The 16,855-nt window shown below is 31.9% G+C and overlaps 2 long non-coding RNA genes across 13 annotated transcripts in view; one reads left to right on the top strand and one right to left on the bottom strand.

Moving 5' to 3' along the window:
- The window catches only part of LOC144287937 (uncharacterized), a 109,575-nt gene that overhangs the window by 42,656 nt on the left and 50,064 nt on the right, over positions 1–16,855 (bottom strand). The window lies entirely within an intron of this gene.
- LOC144287936 (uncharacterized) overlaps positions 1–16,855 on the top strand; it is a 276,738-nt gene that overhangs the window by 235,393 nt on the left and 24,490 nt on the right. For 2 of the 11 annotated variants that reach the window (XR_013355769.1, XR_013355771.1), the window contains one exon: positions 9,978–10,074. The exons of 7 other annotated variants lie outside the window; for them this stretch is intronic. This is a non-coding gene — a long non-coding RNA (uncharacterized LOC144287936). Of the gene's footprint in view, positions 1–9,977; positions 10,075–16,429; positions 16,693–16,855 lie in introns of those variants that run through there. 2 more of the 11 variants (XR_013355774.1, XR_013355773.1) reach the window with 2 other exon arrangements.

Genomic DNA, 16,855 nt, shown 5'->3' with positions numbered 1-16,855 from the left:
TTTTTAAATTATAAAATTTGGAACGTTTTGGCATATGTAATGTGTATGCATGGAAAACATCACAAAATAATGATAATGAATATGTTCATCGTGCATGTTTCCCTGTCTCCCTTTATACCTTTCTTCCCATTTTTTCTTGCACCAACACTCATGCCTACTTTCCATCCCCAAGATAACAGTGATATGTTGTCACGGATTAGCTTTTTTTTTTTTTTTCTAGAGTATAATATAAACTAAACTATACAATGTTTCTTTTTGTATGGCTTCTTTCATTTAAGCATGATTATTTTGAAATTTTTCCATGTTAACATATATATAGATGTTTCAATTGATTTCATTCTGGTACTGTTTCATTATGTAGATAATACCACAGTTTATCATTTGCATGTTAATGGATATCTGAGTTAATTCCAGTTTTGATCTGTTACAAATAGAAATGCTGTAAACAATCTTTTAAAGCCTTTATATAGACATATACTTTTATTCTTCCTGGGTAAATACCAAAAGTAGAATGCCTACCTCATGGAGTAATTGAATATTTAACTTTATAAAACACTGCCAAACTGTTTTCCAAAAAAGCTATAGTAGTTTGCGTTCCTACCAGCAGAGTGTATGAGTTTCAGTTTCTTTACATCCTTATCACCAGTTAGCATAGTCAGTCTTCTTAATTTAGTCTTTTTTATTGAATGTATTTTAGTATCTCATTGTAGTATTAAGTTACATTTCATGAATGAATAGTGGTGTGTGTTTTTACATTCATAAGCTTATTTTCCATCTATATGCTTTCTTTGATGGAGTTTTTGTTCAAATATTTGGACCATTTAAAATTTTTCTTCTTTATTTTCTTATTACTGAATTTTGAATATTTGTTACACATTCTTTGTTAAGTATATTAACTACAAATACTTAACTCACAGCCTGTAGCTTATCTTTTGATTACCTTTACACTCTTGTGAAGAGAAGTTTTTGTTTGTTTGTTTGTTTGTTGTTTTTGTTTTTGTTTTTGTTTTTTGTGAAGTACAGTTTTTCTATGGTTCACACTTTTGGTGTTCTATCCATGAAATTTTTGTCTAATCCACAGTCACAAATATTTTCTCCAAACTTCATAAAATAGCATTGACATGAAACCTATAGTAACAGAAACAATCTAGTTTTAATCACACAAAGACAAGTAAATGAAATAAACCAAACTTCAGTAATATTGGGATAGTCTAACATATATGTGACTGGATTCAAAGTAGAGAGGAAACAGAAGAAAGAAGAATAGGAAATAGTTTTTGAAGAAACAATTGCCAGAAATTTTCACATTTTTTTGAAAACATAACCCACAGATCCACAAAGTTCAGTGAATCACAACAAAGATGAATAGAAAGAAATTAATGTAAGGCACATCATAAGAGAAAAAATGGAAAAAATCAACCTGTGTGGGAGAAAAAGAACCACTTTAGGTACAAAGGAACAAACTAGACTCATCATGGATTTCTTGTAAGAGTCTAAGCCAATTTAAATAAAATGGAAGAGAGTTCTGAAGTATTTAAAGACCACCACTCCCAACCTAGCATTCCATATCTAGTAAGAATAACTTTTAAAACAAATATAGTACATTTTAAACAAACAAAAGCTGAGAGCATGGATTGCCAGATGTGCTATATTAGAAATGTTAAGCTGTTCACACAGAAATAAATGTTACTAGGTAAAAAACTGAACTGTTATCAAAGAATATTTTTTTAAATGCTGGAGATGATAAATATGTAGGCAAAAAAAGTATATTTTTCTCACTTCACTATCTTTAAACAGTAACTGGTTATTTATAGCAAAAGCAACAGCAATATACTATGGGGTTTGTAACATGAAGGTAAAATGTACAACAGTAGCACAAAGGATTGGAAGAAATAAATAACTTACTTTATCATGTTTGCATTAATAAGTGGTATTCTGTTATTTGAATGTGGAATGCGATGTGTAATATGCGTGGGGGTGTTTGTAGTCACCTCAAAAAATCAAATATATATGACCAGTAAGATATTAATGGGGATAAGAAAGAGATACAGAAATGAGTATTCTTAATTAATTTAAATGCTGGGAGGAAAAGAAGAAAAAAGTTTAAAAAAGTGATGAAACAAAGTACAAACAAAATGATAGATACCAACCTAACCACATGACAATGAATATAAATGATCTAAACACTCTAGATATCTAAAGATAGAGATTTCCATAGTGTGTATACTCAAAAAAACTATTGCTGTCTGTTAAAAACAGGAAAGTAGGGTATGAAAAGGGATATATGATTCAAAATCTAATCCTAAAAACAAGCTATATTACCAGAGATATAAACTGACATTTCTTACTGATACAAAGTTTATTTAGCAGTATAACATAGCAATTTTAAATGTTTGTAGTTAATAGCAGAGTATCAAAATGTATGAAATGATAACTCACAGAACATTAAAAGAAGAAAAAGAAAATTAAAGTTTTCTTCACACGTCTCAGAAAAATATAAGCAGTAAGCATTAATAACGGTCCATCAACATGAGTAAATTAACATTTACAGGAAAATTCACTCAAACTAAGAAGAATGCACACTCTATTTTCAAGTGCATATCATACTTTCACAAAGGTAAACTGCATAAAAGAATTTTTAATAAATTTAAAATGGTTGAAATCATATAGGGTATGTTTCTTGACCACAGTAGAAAGAATCAAATTGAAAATATTAATGAACATAATGTATATACTTGTCATTCAGATTGCTGGAATTAACTTTAATTTTTGGATGGATTGTATGTAAGTTGAAATTAAAATATAAAAAATACATGATTAAATTCAATTTTATTGAAAAATCACTAATAATGAAAATGTCTAAAACTCGGGAAATTGTATTAAGCGTTATTAGAATTCACAAAATGTATCCCATAATATTATTAAATATAAAATCATAAATTACATGCAATATATCTTTTTTTATATTCATGCTACCAACGTAGTATACCACTTAAGAGCATAGAGACTGAAGTCAGATTTTCTGGTTCTTACTGTTACTGTGAGCTAAATAAATTGCTTAGCCCACATGATTATCTGTTTGTTTGTTTCAATTCGGAAAATGATATTTACAACTACTTTTATCCTCAGGCTCTTTCTAGAATTGAAATGAAATAATCCTTATGCTGTGCCTGCAAGTTGATTGGAATATAGTTAATATCTAGTACAATTCTATTCTATTAGCAGTCACAAAGTAGCAGCAGTGTTAGTAGTAGAAGTGTTGTGGTAGTGTAGCCTTATTATTACCATTTACTTACAATATGCTTATACTAGTAAATTTCTCTAATATTAGTACTTTCATTTATACATTTAGGTTCATATTTTTATGATTGCAGTATTCTTTTGGTTTTAACTTTCTTTTTTTTATTTTATTTTATTTTTATTTATTTTATTTTTTTATTTTTAATTTATTTTTTATTGGTGTTCAATTTACTAACATACAGAATAACCCCCAGTGCCCGTCACCCATTCACTCCCACCCTCCACCCTCCTCCCCTTCTACCACCCCTAGTTCGTTTCCCAGAGTTAGCAGTCTTTACGTTCTGTCTCCCTTTCTGATATCTTTCATTCATATTTCTATATATAAATGTTTATCAATTCTCTATGATGTGCAAACCACAAATTAGATGCCAGAAATATAAAGATGTCAAAAAACAGTATGGTTTCTCTCCCCAAAGAAGTTACAGTATTGGAAGGAGGAAAAAAATAAAAAGTAAACAAATGGATGCATACATACATTCTTTAAGGTTGAAATAATGTGCTGTGAAGGAAAGAAAGAAAGAGCATTGTTTGAAAATAAATATGGAAAGCGCCTGACTTCAATTGGAGTAGAATCATCAATATTGACTTCTCATTGGAGATGCTGTTTCATCTGAGAACTGAAAGTAGAAAATGGTCATGGGGGTTGTGTAGTACTCCACAATGGAGGTAATTGGGAATGGTCTGAGAGAATATTAATTCTGCTGGAGAGAGAAAATTCAGTTCTGGTAGTTTGGACGTAGGAGGTGAGATTGGCATCTAATACATTAGGGTCATAGTGTCACTAGATAGTATTTAAATCCTTTGGAATGAATTTTGAAAAACATTTGAGAGGCATGGGAAAGTTCATTGATGAACGTTCACTTTTTGAGATCTTAAATAAAACTAAAGAATTGCAACACACACACACACACACACACACACACACACAAACCACAAACTGGTTAATATAAGGCAGAAAAAGCAGAAGAAAAGACAGTAACTACTGTTGTGAAAAAAAATAATTAAAATATATATAATTTTCTGGGAAATATAGATTAGAATCTTTACCTAATTTATATGCAGTACATAATAAAAAGCTTTTGTATACATATAGCTAAGGTTTTGGGATTAATAATTTACCTTTTGATATTTCTTTGATTCACTAATTAAAATTATTTTTCTTAAGTTTCTTATTTTTTTCTGCCTTGTCACTATAATTCTTCTTTTGTGTCTTTAATAGTCATCTGTTTTGAGAAAACTTCTCTTTTCCTTTTTCCTGACTGCCAAGTTGGAATTGTTGACAGTCTACTTGCTATCTCTGACACATAAACACGCATGAAAATAAAATAGAGAAAGCAATGTTTTACATCAGGCAGATAATTTAGCATAAGAATCTTAACATATTAAAAGTTTATCTAGGGGCAGCCTGGGTGGCTCAGTGGTTTAGTGCTGCCTTCAGGGTGTGATCCTGGAGACCCGAAATCGAGTCCCATGTCGGGCTCCCTGCATGGAGCCTGCTTCTCCCTCTGCCTGTGTCTCTGCCTCTCTCTCCCTCTCTCTCTGTGTCTCACGAATAAATAAATAAATCTTAAAAATAAATAAATAAAAGTTTATCTAGATATTTAATTTAATTTCAAAGTACTCTTAGGCAATCGTTCTGAGCTCTAATGAGTTAAAGTGTTCATATAGATATTTTAGCTGGTTAGCCTAGAGTGATCAGTTCACTTTTGTGTGCTCACATTGGATAATATATATGAATATTTTAGCATAAATTATTTCTAAAAATCCCCTTTCTCTAGGCTCCTTAGTATATGCCTTCTGCTGCTGTTCTGGTGATGATGTATCTATCTGCTCACTTTGTTCCATCTGAATTTTCACTGCTAGCCTGTTTGCTTTATACCTTGGCAATTTTCCACAAAATACTGTCTCCCTGACTACATGTTACATTCAGTTGTTTCCATAACTTTCATTCCCATAATCACTTCTCAGGAACCACTTTTCTTGAGCAAGTTATCTTACAAATAAATTTTTACTGTCAGATATACTAAAAATTTGCATTCTGTGAGCTCAGTTGCAATGAAGTTTCTGAATAACACAAGCAACATTAATACTCTAAAATTACCATTAATGCAAAATAGAGATACTAACTTAAGTGAAATTGTTATTTGCTTATAAAATATCTATATCCATTGATTTTTCAGATGATAATCTGAGTATCTTTTTTTGAACGTAAAATGAAAGATGTATAAAACATTGCTTACCATTCTTTATTACCACCGACTTCCACACAAAAATACTCAATTCGGGAATTCTTTATTTTTATTACTTTTCAATGAAATCCTTCTTATCCAAGAAAAATTGCCTTTGTTTTTCCTCTAACTTAGTTTCAATTTCTGACTCCACAGTGTAGGTGCTTTCCATAATGCTGTCAAATAAGTCATTTTAAAAACCAATTCCAGGAACACCTGGGTGGCTCAGCAGTTAAGCATCAGCCTTTGACTCAGGGCGTGATCTGGAGTTTCAGGATTGAGTCCCACATCGGGCTCCCTGTGTGGAGCCTGCTTCTCCCTCTGCCTATGTCCCTGCCTCTCTGTGTGTCTCAAATAAACAAATAAATAAATAAATAAATAAATAAATAAATAAATAAATAAAATCTTAAAAAAATAAAAATAAAAAACCAATTCTAATCATTCTCCTGCACAGGAAAATAAGAATGAAAATAAAAATTGAATATGGAATTCCTTTGATCTTTCTTGTATTGAGCTTGTCATACAATTTTTGCAATTCCCATGCAGATTAACCTACCTTGTTTTATAGCCCCTTTTCATTTCTATAATGGTTGTTAGGCCCTTCCTTGTAAAGAAAAGAGACAACATTACCATTTGTCTTGCATGAACAGCAAATGGACATTCATAGGCTTGCTTGTGACTACTAAAGTAATTCCGTCATTAAAGGTAATCTAGCTGAATTTTTCTACATGGAATTAGGGAAAATAAAAATGCTATGTGAGTATCCAGAAAACCGTTTTCATTTTTCTAGGAAAGTTAATTTGTAGTATATATATATATGAGAGAGATATTTATTATTTTGTCTTGTAGCTACCTTCTGTGGTAAGTTGTTAAATTATGAATATCGGTTGATTCTCTGTGTTTGGGGCACAGAAGGGGTAAACTGAAGGGAGAGAACTCAGATTCAATCGTCACATAAGGAAAAAAACTGGTGTATATAATCCAAAGGCAAAGTGGAGTCTTAGCAAGAAAGAATTAAGAGTGAGCTCCCATGAATTCTAATGGGTTTCTCTTTTCAGCTTTCCTTATGTATCCCCCGTGTTCTCAGGGAGACACATAAGAATCTTCCCATTAGTCCCTGATGTATATGGTCACCCAGTTGACTTTATGGCTCATATCTGCTCTATGGAATCTAATGGAGTTAATTTGCATAACATGTTTAACATTTTTTCATTATTCTAGTTCTTTTTTCTTTTTTGTTTATGATACTTATTCTATATTACCATTCCTTCATTATTTGGTAAATATCTTTATCCCTCAAAATTAATCTCAATTTTCACTTCCTTTATTAGTGGATCACCATATAATTTATCGGTGTTTTTGACAGTGAGAAAAGGCATTATTAATAATACTGGAATGATAACCACTCTAGTGATGATGTATATGCTAATAAACTTACAACCCATCCTACTGCCATGTAATTGACATTTTTAAACTTTTAACCCTCAAAATAATCCATTTGACCCAGCTTTGCTGTTGAAAATTAATTAATTGTATAATTAAAATATACATAATATAATAAAAAATAAACACTTAGATTTTTCTCAGTATAGGTGCCAAAACAAATGCATTGTGATACAAATAGAGTTGAATCATGTAATATTTGATATGTTAGTTACTTGTTTCTGAACAGCACAATAGAGACCATTTTTCCAGGTCAGTACCAAAATAAAAAGGGGAATAGAAAATTTATATGGCTATGTTCCAACCCTCACAAATTTTGCCTGAATATAATGACCTTTGGAAATGTTCTTTAAATATCATGCCTTTCTCTCTTTCACTTAAAACTTTAGTAAGAATGAGGTCTAGTAGTGTGATTTTGTGTGTAATCTGGGTGTTTTGGTTCTAACTTTTTTTTTTTTAAGTCTACGTTGTTATGACTTTCTATTAATATTGCAAGAATACTTATTAACTAAATAATTTAATATTCAATATTTGGGGAGGATCTGTATAATGGTTTTGACATAGCCATCATGTATTTCATTCAAGGTTAATATATTAACACAGATAAGAAATAGAGTTTGTAAAATACTTCATTATGGAAAGCATTTTCACAAATTCAGAAGTTACATTAATGTGAAAAATACCAATAAATATAAACTTAAGTTCTCTTTTAAATATCTAAAATATATTTTTGGGAACCCTATATTTATTTTTATTTATTTATTTATTTTTTGGGGGGGAACCCTATATTTAAAAGAGAATTTAAAATATGAAATGGAAGCAACTTTTAAAAATAATACAGAAACTGTTTTTTTAGTTGAGTAGGAAGATAAGATGATCAAAATACTTCCAAAACCAAAATGCTAAATATCCATTCATATATTATTGAATATATTGGTTGGTTTTAAAAATTTAATCTAGATCCATAAAAGTATCACAGATTTAAATATTTGCATGTAATAGAGTTGCAAAATATTTTCATAGTACAGCTTAAGAATGAAAACGATAGGACTTTAGCAATCAGTGTAATATACATTAAATGATGGATTCACTTAAAGTGATAAGATTTTGAACATATGACACAGTGATCATTGTTGCTGAGGTGCATTAATTTTATTCTCAACTAGCATTTTCACATTTATATCCAAAGAGTATTTCCCTCAAAATATGAAGTATTTTATGATACGTATTTTGTTTTGAAGAACACATGGTAAAAAATTATCTGAACAATATGTAAATAAGTAGCCCATGCTCAAAAACTTCTGTAAAATCCTAGGTTAAAAAAAAGGTCCTTAAGTTTCTCTCCTAGGGGTGCCTGGATGCCTCAGTTGATTGTCTGACTCTTGATTTTGGCTCAGGTCATGATCTCAGGATCCTGTGATTAAGTACCGAGTTGGGCTTGAGAATTCTCTTCTTCTCCTTCTGTCCCTCTCCTTTCTCTCTCTTTCTTCTCCTCTCTCTCTCTTTCTCCCTTTCTCTCCCTTTTTCTTTGTCTCTCTAAAATAAATAAATCTTTGCTTTAAAAAAAGATTTTCTTCTGTATATATTCTCAGCTTTTTTTAATTTCTGGGAGGTTTATATTTTCCTGTTTTGTCTTTTTTGACTTTCGTCCCCTGAAACATTTACTGATATAACACAAAACACAATTTGAGAAATGGATATAATAAAATACTTATAAAAGGGTCATGACATTGGTTCACAGCCAATATAAAATAATGAAGGGAATGTTAACAGTATTCTTGTAGTGTAAAATTATATCCCATGGTGCAATATCATGCTAAAACCTTTCATATGTTTAAAAAAGAAACAAAACAATCCTGCTTGCTTATAAAGCATCCACTGGTTGACATTAAGTCATATACACAGAATTTAATTCTTGTCTATTGGTGATAAAATTTTATAAACAGAAGTGAAACAATCATTTTTAAAAAGATGTATTTGATATTTTCATATTTGTGGAGTGAGAAAAGACTGCATCAGGACTGCATCCCATCAAGAATACTAAAATATTAAGCTGTTGCAACACTATGCTCAGCTCCTCATCTACCTTCTTTATGACTGCTGTGGGCATGCCTAGGGAAGATCTCTATGGCCTCTTAAAACAACTGATCATTGTATATCATTGACACAATACAAATGTATATAATAAGTCAATTTGGTTTTAATAGGTGAGGACATCCCTTTTATTAATTCTTTTTTTCTAAAGATTTTATTTATTTATTCATGAGAGACACAGAGAGAGAGAGGGAGAGAGAGAGACAGAGAGGCAGAGACACAGGCAGAGGAAGAAGCGGGCTTCATGCAGGGAGCCCGATGTGGGACTCAATCCTATGACTCGATCCCGGGTCTCCAGGATCACGCCCTGGGCTAAAGGCGATGCTAAACCCCTGAGCCACCCGGGCTGCCCTCCTTTTATTAATTCTTACTTAAGGGGATCCCTGGGTGACTCAGTGGTTTAGGGCCTGCCTTCGGCCCAGGGCGTGATCCTGGAGTCCCGGGATCGAATACCACGTCGGGCTCCCTGCATGGAGCCTGCTTCTCCCTCTGCCTGTCTCTCTCTCTCTCTCTCTCTCTCTCTCTCATGAATAAATGAATAAAATCTTTTAAAAATAATAATAATAAAAATTCTTACTTAATTGTATTAATTCTAAATATCTATCTTAAAGCTGAGAAATCCAATTCAATGTCTGCCCATATTATCATCTTAAAAATCTATATTCAGTATTATTTTTTCTAATAATCCTGAGGATGATAATAATACTAATGATGTTAACAGTTATTAACACTGATTTTGCCCTACATGCTGACACTTTTCTAGTTAGTATTTCTCTCTAGATCTACACTTTCAGAATATATATAAGACTTTATTACCTGTACTCTGGCAATGAAACAAATTCCGCTGTTACTCTTTATCTCTAACCTGAACTCTAAAGCACTTCCTAAACTGTTTAAATACCTTCCTTTCAGATTTCTACACGTGGTGTTCACATGAAACAAGCACAGGAATTTCATTCAGAAAGCATTTGAATGATCTTTATCATATATATGTTGTCAACTGGCCACGGTAATCTTTCTGAGCCTCAATTTCTGCCTCATCTATGGAGTGTAGCTACTTACATATAGTGAGATAGATCAAGTAAGATATCAAATAGATGTGCCTGACAGTTTTCTGTACATACTGTGTGATTTATAGAATGTCAAAAAAGTTCATATTTTTTCTCATATTTCTTTTTTTCTATATTCACAGTATCATTGAGTTCCTTCTGTCAGCAAGATTAATTTTCTCTATCATCCATTAGTCTTTCCTCCTTGCCTCTCATCTCTTCAATTTTATACTTGAAATTTAATTTTTAATCTGTTTTCTATTCAACTGTTGTAATATACATATCCAATATAGGAAGATATCTTTTTCTAACTAACAACTTTTTTCTTCCCTTAAATTTCCTATTTATGCTACTGGCAAATGTATTTCGTAGTCACCCACATCAGAAATTTTTTTTTTTTACTTATTTTTAAATTGTATTTTTTTTTTAAATTTAGTGGTTCTCATTCCTATCTGTACATAAGAAACTTAGAGAAACAAAAAGCACAAAGTGATGCTAAATAAGTCAACTACAAGACAAATACTGTATGATTCCATTTACATGAGGTGCCTGAAGTAGTCAAATTCATAGCGACAAAAGATAGAATGGTGGTTACTGGGGAGTGCAGGAGGGAGGAGTTTGGAGTGATTGTGTAATGGGTACAGAGTTGTAATGTTGGAAAGTAGAAAAGTGTTCCAGAGATGGATGGTGGTTATAACTGCACAACAGTACATGTGTTATGGTATGTGTTGTACAATAATATGAATCAACACTGCTATCTGTATGCTTCAAAATAATGATGGTAAAAGTTATACTGTGTGTCTTTAATACAACTAAAAATGAAAGTAGTAATATAAAGATTAAATTATGGACTTTTTACCTGTACACAAAGGAAGCTCAATCAAATGGATTGCTGATTTTGAAGGAATTATAATAAAAACTACTTTAGGTGAAAAAAAAAAAAAAACCCACACAAAGCAAATGAAAAGAAACAAACAATCTATAAACCACAACACCTCCTAGAATCCTATTCCAAACAATTAAGTCAATTTCTGGGTGGTGGTCAGGGCAGTATGAATGTTATATGTCCCCAGGTATTCAGTTATTCTGCAGTCTGGACTGGGAGACAGTGCTTCAACTTTTTTACTTCTCTGTTTCCTCAGGTACACATTCACATATAAAGTCCTGTAAAGTCCATGTATTTGACATTGGATGAAGAAATTCTAGAGTAGCAGTTTCTGAAATATAGATGTTGCTCAATTAATGCTAAGTCATATTTAATTAACGTGTGAGGTAGTATCGTAAAGGTCTAAGCGATGAATTCTGTTATGGGCGAGTGAACTATGCATGTGAAAATATTTAGGCTGCTGTTGGGCATTTTGATCAAATGCTCAGAAGAAAAATATAGTAGCTAGTGACACAAATTTGGGCCAAATTTATATGGGGAATACATTTTAAGTTTTGATACCTTGTGGGATGTTACAAAGAGAATATCAAAAATTAGAAGACAAGGAATGAAAACTAAAACATCCAGATAAATTAAGGACTGCCATAATTTATAAGCAATTGGACCTGGAATCAAAAACCCTGCTGTAATAATCCGTGTCAAGTACTGTAGTAATCCATCGTGAATATTGAGCAAAATACTCACAAAGTTACTTCACTTACTAAAGGGGATTATTAGTATTTGTCTGAGATTATATGAAAAATGTGCATATGATAAATAAATGTTGACAAACACTTTAAATGTAGAATATTATTATTTTTTAGTTATTCTTGAGGTGAGAAAGAGCCAAGATTACACCCAGGGAAACACAATATCAAAAAGTAAAAAATATTATAATTTTCCTATGATACTCCATTATTATTGTTCAGGGTGGAGTGAAGAGATAGGTAGAAACGAAATATTTTTCTAGAAAAGTAATTGCTCCTGGTTGAATCCATTTCTCGAAGAAAAAGTGAACTGTCTTTGTAGAATACAGACAGAAAGTCAAGAAGGAATATAAGATGACATATTACGTTAAGATAATTTTTTTTGTATTGGAGATTTAGAATCATTGTCAAATGCCTAGGCAAATTGCAATAAACCATTATAGGTTGGAGAATGATAGACTCTTTCAGTTACCAGATTGGGCAAGATTTCAAATGATAGTAATGAAAGCAGCAGTGTGGTGAAATGAAGCTACTCACCACATGTGGTTATTGAGCGCTTGAAATGTGGCTACAAATTGAGATATGCTATGAGGATAAAATACCTACTGGTTTGAGACTTAATATGAAAAATGAATGTAAAAATACTCATTGGCTTTTGTATTCATTACATTTTAATATAATATTTTAGATGGGTTAAGAAAAATGTATGTTAAAATTAACTTTACCAGGTTTTTTTTACTTTTTTAATGATAAATTTATTTTTTATTGGTGTTCAATTTGCCAACATACAGAATAACACCCAGTGCTCATCCCATCAAGTAAAAATTATAGCCATTAGAAAAATTTATAATCTCCTATGTGGCTCACATTGTATTTATTTTAGGGAATGAAATATCTTCTACTTATGTTAATTTTTTATAAATAGATAGTGAATGTAATGCTCTGTGCATCAAAACAGCTGATTGGTCTTACAAATTTTAAATATTTCTACCTCCTTATAACCTGATAAGATTTAGTTTGTAGGTCAAAGAACGACAACCACTGTGGTTCACAAACACCATGGTGCATTGTCTCTTTCTTTTCTTTTTTTTAATTTTTTTTTAAGATTTTATTTATTCATTCATGAGAGACACAGAGAATGAGAGAGGCAGAGACACAGGCAGAAGGAGAAGCAGGCTCCATGAGGGGAGCCCGATATGGGACTCGATCCTGGGGCCCCAGGATCACCCTCTGAGCCAAAGGCAGACGCTCAACCGCTGAGCCACCCAGGCATCCCTCTTTTGAATACTAAGACATAGTTCAGATGAGAATGCTTGTGTTTGCTGCTTCTGTCAGAGTTAAATTTACCTTGAGAAGATTTTTCATTTAGTTAGCCAAGGAAAATGGCAGTTGGAGCTACTACACCACTTCTCCATGTCAGCTCAAGGTAGAATTTCATGTTTCTGACTTTACTGTATTTTCTATTTTCCACATGCATTTATGCATATATGAGTTTTATAGAAAGAACTTGTGGGGACACCTGGGTGGCTCAGAAGTTGAGCGGCTGCCTTCCTCTCAGGGCATGATCCTGGAGTCGCAGGATCAAGTCCCACATCAGGCTCCTTGCCTGAAGCCTGCTTCTCCCTCTGCCTGTGTCTCTGCCTCTCTTTCTCTCTGTCTGTCATGAATAAATAAATAAAATCTTTTTAAAAAGAGTAAGTGAGATTTCCTTTGGGACACCTGGGTGGCTCAGCGATTGGAGCGCCTGCCTTAGGCACAGGTTGTGATCCCAGGACCCAGGGATCCAGGGATCACAGGGATTGAGTACTGCTTCCCGCCTCCTGCAAGAAGCCTGCTTCTCCCTGTGCCTATGTCCCTGCCTCTCTCACTCTGTGACTCTCATGAATAAATAAATAAATCTTTAAAAAAAAGACTTATGGGATCCCTGGGTGGCGCAGCGGTTTAGCGCCTGCCTTTGGCCCAGGGCGCGATCCTGGAGACCCGGGATCGAATCCCACATCGGGCTCCCGGTGTATGGAGCCTGCTTCTCCCTCTGCCTATGTCTCTGCCTCTCTCTCTCTCTCTGTGTGACTATCATAAATAAATGAAAAAAAAAAAATTATAAAATAAAAAAAAGACTTATGAATACTAATTTAAAACCAATTAATAATGGGAAAAAAACCCTGATCTTTTAGTTAATACTATTTTAGTGGTCAAGTTTTTTCACTAAACTATATACAAAAAATAAAATAAAATAAAAATAAACCATATACAGAGGGTTCTGTGGTTTACAAAATAAAAAATAATAAAATGCTGAAGTTAAAGTAAGGAAACTGGCTCCTCTCCTGGTTTACACCCCACAACCATTGTAGCTGATTGGAGACACATTTGCAGAGTGAGAAATCTTACTTTATAGAAATATATAATTACAAAGAAATTTTAGCCAATACAAGTATCCTTTGATAAAAATTTAAATGTATTTTATTATTTCTCAAATATAAGTTTAATTGTAAATTTAAATTTAAATGTAATCTTACTGTTTTTAAAGTAATTACTTCCTTTCTCCAACTTCACTAAACCAGAATTTATTATGCTGTATCATTGCTGCTATGAATGTTTCATTATTTTTACTCTGATAATTAATACTAGTATCTATATTATTTGTACTACTTCTACCACTTATACTAATGCTACTATAATATAAATTTAATCAGAGCAAGGCTTACTTCATTTTTGTCTATTCCAAAAGTTTATACCCTGTATTCAACTGTTGATGTTATTACTGAGATTTGTTTTAAAAATCTTTTGACATCTCTCTTCACACCAGAAGCATACATGAATATAAAGAAAAGAAAAACTGAGAAGCATAGAAGTTCTCCATAACATTAGCAGGTCCATCTTTTCAGTCTATAAACTGAAACTTAAACATAGAGCTTTTATCTATCTCATTTAGTTAAGGAGGATATTAAAAGTTTTGATTGGGAATATCAACACAAACAAATAATAATGCTGTAGCATAAGCATTTCAAAGGGTCAGTTAAACATCACTATTTAGGAACATTTGGATCCTGTGAAGTACTAATTTAAGAACTACATTTCTTTCTCCCTCTGCAAGGATATTATTCATTTTTTTTGTCTTCTTACATTAGCTCTGGGTAATAAATATGTTATTTTTTCATTTTCCATTTTATTTTTAAAATCTGTTTTCATTTTTTCTTACTTTATTGCCAAGTGTAAGTGAATGTTTAGTATTAAATTTATTCTGAGACACATGCCATTATATGAAATAATTTTACACTGAATATGATTATGCCAGAGATCAATGTATAATCTTTAATTTTGTCTTTATTTCCCTGGAAGTAAGAATTGCAATGAGAGAATTCTGTTTTATAATATGCAGGAAGACACATGAATTCCTTGTCACTAAAGTCTGTCACCAAGACATCTTAAGAGAAGCCTTTGTATGGAATGTGCTGTCTAAATCAGCTTTCCCATCAATTCTGAAGCTATTTGTAGTCAAAAGTAATGAGTGTCTCAGCTGCTACTTCTTAGGGTTCAAAGTAATATATTAAAAAAATCAAAGTAAAAGTGGAATGAATAAAAACTCCATTGAGCTTCAGATAGCAATATTGCCAAGTCAGTTACATCAAATAACAATTACCTTTTTGATGTTATTAGCAATTGCCAATTTAATTTCTTTAAAGGTTGTCCCATGTTGTTCAATAATGGATATTAATATATAGGTCAAAGATAAACATTTATCATAAAATACAGATTTATTTTGTTGGAAGATGTGAAATAGAGAAGATTTTGAAACTTGCTCTCCTACAGATGAATGCAATATTCATGCTACAGAGTCTGTTAGAGGAAGTAGGTCACAATTTATTCCAGTCATTTATTTCAGCTTTATAAAAAAAAGAGTAACTGTCATTCAGAAATAAGGAACTGATTATTAGCCTTCAATATGAATAATGGGTTCCCCAGTTAAAGGCACACTTCGTATGAAAGCTAGAGAGACAGATGTAAGAGTATCACATAAATGCAAAAATTAGCTCCATTAAGAAGTGATATGGAGGATAGAATTTCAGAATGTTTCTCTGTAAATTTCGTCATCTTTATGAAGTGTTTTGAGATTACCACTTATCTAACTCCCAAAATATAGTTGAGACAAAAGTTTATTTAAATACATATTTACTACTTGGCCAAAGACATCAAAGGATGTAAAGAAAATCTGATATTCACAGTAGAATTTTGTTATATTATCTGGTTTAGTCCCAATGGAACAATCAAGATTTTGTCATGATTATCTAAAATTTTTCCAGCTAATTTTCAGAGCCAGAATTTTTGCTGAAGTCAACATGAAATTGCTCAAACCGCACAGATTAATAAATCAAAGACAAAGATCTTCCTATTATAATAATTTTCTGGACTGAAGATGAACATGTTGCCTTTACTTATTAAGATTGCACATACTTTTTGTTAGCTTATACTTGCATTAGAGATTACTTTAAAAATTCTGCTAAAAGGATGACTAATACAGACAAATTTTGGAAATGATTATGTTATATCCCTTTGAAATAATTTAAAAATATATGAAAATGCAAAAGAAATATGACTTAACCATTCTACCAAAAAGAAGTTTTGTATTTTATCTTATTTTATTTTATTTTATTTTTAAAAATCTTTTATTTATTTATTTTTCAGAGAGAGAGCTAGTGAGCACAAGCAGAGGGATCCGTTGGCAGAGGGAGAAGCAGGCTCCCCACTGAGCAAGAAGCCTGATGCAGGAATTGATCTCAGGACTTTGGGATCATGAACTGAGCCAAAGCAGATGCTTAACTGATGGAGCCACCCAGGGGTCCAAGAAGTTATATATTTTAAAGAAGTCCAAATAAAGTTTCTAAAATGTTCTTTAAATTTACATATAAATTAAAAAATTACTTTACCTGCCATTTTAACTATTCTAGAACTCTTTACATAAATACATACTAAAACATATTAAATACATAATTTTTCATGTGATAATGGTTTTCTTATTTGCTGTACTAAAAATCTTACAGAAGTAGCTGTTGCATTCAATTAAAATATGAGTATGGTATAATTCATGACACAACAAAAATTATAAAACAG

This window comes from Canis aureus, chromosome 17 (genome assembly GCF_053574225.1).
Source record: "Canis aureus isolate CA01 chromosome 17, VMU_Caureus_v.1.0, whole genome shotgun sequence".
Taxonomy (NCBI): Eukaryota; Metazoa; Chordata; class Mammalia; order Carnivora; family Canidae; genus Canis; species Canis aureus.
The sequence above is the reverse complement of the archived record's forward strand: the minus strand, read 5'-3'. Positions and strand labels throughout refer to the sequence as shown.